We start from the raw sequence: 2866 nt of genomic DNA, 5'->3' as shown, positions 1-2866 counted from the left end.
TGTGTGCAGGTTGCATCCAGTCGAGGTGTGTTGTAAATGTGGATGTTCGTGCTTATATATGTGTGGATGGGCGGGACATGGCTGTCAGGAAGCCAGAAGACTCTTGGTTTGCTGGTAGCTGTGGCCAGCATCCCTGTGGGCAGAGGTAGGCTGTAGATCAGTGGTTCTCAACCTGTGGGTCGCAAATCAGATATCCTACATATCAGATATTTACATTATGATTCATAACAGTAGCAAAAAATTACAGTTATGAAGTGGCAACGAGAATCTGTATATGGTTACGGGGTCACCGTAACACAAGGGACTGTATTAGGGGGTCACAGCATTAGGAAGGTTGTAGATGCTGCTGTAGATGTTATTTCTGTGTGGAGCCAGGCTTGGAGGGCAGGCTGACAAATTGTACTAAGCCTGTTGTAGCACCAGCCAGGGATGAGCTACTACTGGCTCTCATAGGTGCCTTGATCTCCACCTTATCTTCTCAGGTCTCCTTTTCCACCCCTATAGACTACAGTATGCATGCATTCCAGCGTGCATGCCCCTCTCTTGTGAGTTTGTCTTCTGACCGCTCTCTTCTGAGACCCAACCCTTGATAGGATTCACAATCGCACAGCTGGGCTAGGGCAACGACTTTGCCATCCGCACATCATGGATTTCCCTAGGACACATGCAAGACTGTCTCTGTTCCTGTGGGTGGGAGGGGGTCTGAGGAAGCAGAGAGCATACAGGCTCGCAGGCTGCTACTCAGGCCCTACAGGAAGTGTGCTTACCTGCTTCCATCATGAGACTGGACGTGAAAGTGGGAACCCAGGGCAACTGGGTCCATTTTTGATGGCCTCTGTCTCTTTCCTTTTAACCCATTGCTCCTGACTTAGGATTCTAGTTCATGATTCTGTGTGTTCCCTTGGTTCCCCTGGAATAAATATGATGGTCCCCCTGCTTCGGTTTTGTCTAGCTTGAATCTGAAATAGATGTTGCCTGTAGGAGACCCCGGGGTCATCGCTCCCAACATCTGCAAGCTCACTTTTATCCAAGCACCCTACTAGGATCTTCCAGCCTCTGTAACTGCATGCACTTGGCTTTTTTTTTTCATTCTTAATCATGGAAATGCTCATTCTACTGTGTTGTGGGGCTTTCTCCACTGCTTTCCAAAAATAACCATTTTACAGGGTTGTAGAATATGGAGGTGGAGGGGACCTTACAGAGTGACGTATTGGATAGATAAAGAAACTGAGGTCAAGAGAGGGTGGCTGACTTGCCCCGGCACACAGAGCAGTGAATGGCAGAGATGAACGGCTCACCAATAGCTCCTTTACAACAGAACATATGCGGCTGTGCCCTTCTCTATTTCATTTTAGTCCTGATTCTTTGCTGGGCCCAGGGTGCACACGCACGTGTATGTGCGTGTGTGTGTGTGTGTGTGTACAGATACACATCTCATGTGTTTCTTAGCAGTTACTGGGGGGTGGAGGGAGGCAGAGGTAAAAGTTAATTACCAGAAGGAGGAAATGTTTTCTGGAATTGTCTCAGGTACTACTAAGTTGACTAAGGTCCTAGAGGTGGGTGGCTCTACACTCCTTCATTCCTTCAAAGTGGATCAGACACCTGGAGAGGCTGGGGAGTATTCTGAGTGAAGGGTCTTTATCTTTACAGGGAAATACTTGCTAGTTGCTAAGGAACTGGGTGTCTTTCCTGATCCAAGCCTCCCAATGCTTTCTTGGTTTGGGAGGGGGATGCTGGGCTGGGGCTCAAGCTCCTTAGCTAGTTGGCCCTCTCCCCGGGCTGCTGAGGCTCTTATGGCTCTGATAGGAAGTGGCTCCTCGGCCTGAGCCTCATTGCTTGGTTCGGCTGAGCTGGGAAGAGCAGGTGAAGTGGAGGCAGGGAAGAAGAAGAAGAAGAAGAGGAAAACATGTATGTGTTGAAACAGCTTGTGTGCCAGATACTTCATTCCAGTATCTGCCCTGATATCTCATTTAGCCCATCCTAGAAAGAAATCATTTACTGCCCCACCCCTTTCGTTGTATTCTTTATTGCATTTGAAACAGAGGTCTGAAACAGGCTGCTCAAGATCACTAGATTGCCATGTGGCAGATGTCCATGTGAATTTACGTCTTTGGGCTGGGTAGAGGGACTGGGCTTTCTTTCTAGTTTGTGGTTACTTGGCCCTAATACCTAGATACACGGCCACCAACACCACTTCCATCAATGCCATCACTACCCTCACTATCATTTCTACAGCTCTTGAGTCCTCCTACGTGGCTTTCCCTCCTTTTCCACTTGTCTACCTTTCTAGAAGTAGCTATCACGCAGGTGTGTGTGTGTGTGTGTGTGTGTGTGTGTGTGTGTGTGCGTGTGTGAATACAGAAGGGAGATCACTTAATTGATGGTGAAGAGGTAAAGTCGTGGCCTCTGACAGGTAGGGAGTGGTGACACGGTCTTTGGCTGTGTCAGCCTCTTTGCCTTGAGTACTCAAGGCCCTAGCTTTCTGCACAAAGGTCCGGGAGGGCTTTTCCCTTTAGCCCAGTCAACCCCCTGACTGAATCAAAGATCCAGACTTTATTTTATATTGCCCAGAGAGTAAAATTAGAGTTATCTTTCCCTCTGGATACTGTGGTGAGAGGCTTTAAATGAATACAATATTCTGCCATTTCTTTTTATGGATCAAGAGCATAGGGCTCTGTTTCCTGGTCTATAAAATGAGTCTGCTACTACTACCTGTACTTTTGGGCTGTTGTATCAATTAAATGAGAGAGCAAGTCCGAAGACCGGAGTAGGCGGTGAATCAGGGTGGAATACGGCAGTGTGAATCAGGGTGGGGATACGGCAGTGTGAATCAGGGTGGGGGTACGGCAGTGTGAATCAGGGTGGG

Source organism: Microtus ochrogaster, chromosome 17 (assembly GCF_000317375.1).
Source record: "Microtus ochrogaster isolate Prairie Vole_2 chromosome 17, MicOch1.0, whole genome shotgun sequence".
Lineage (NCBI taxonomy): Eukaryota > Metazoa > Chordata > Mammalia > Rodentia > Cricetidae > Microtus > Microtus ochrogaster.
The sequence above is the reverse complement of the archived record's forward strand: the minus strand, read 5'-3'. Positions refer to the sequence as shown.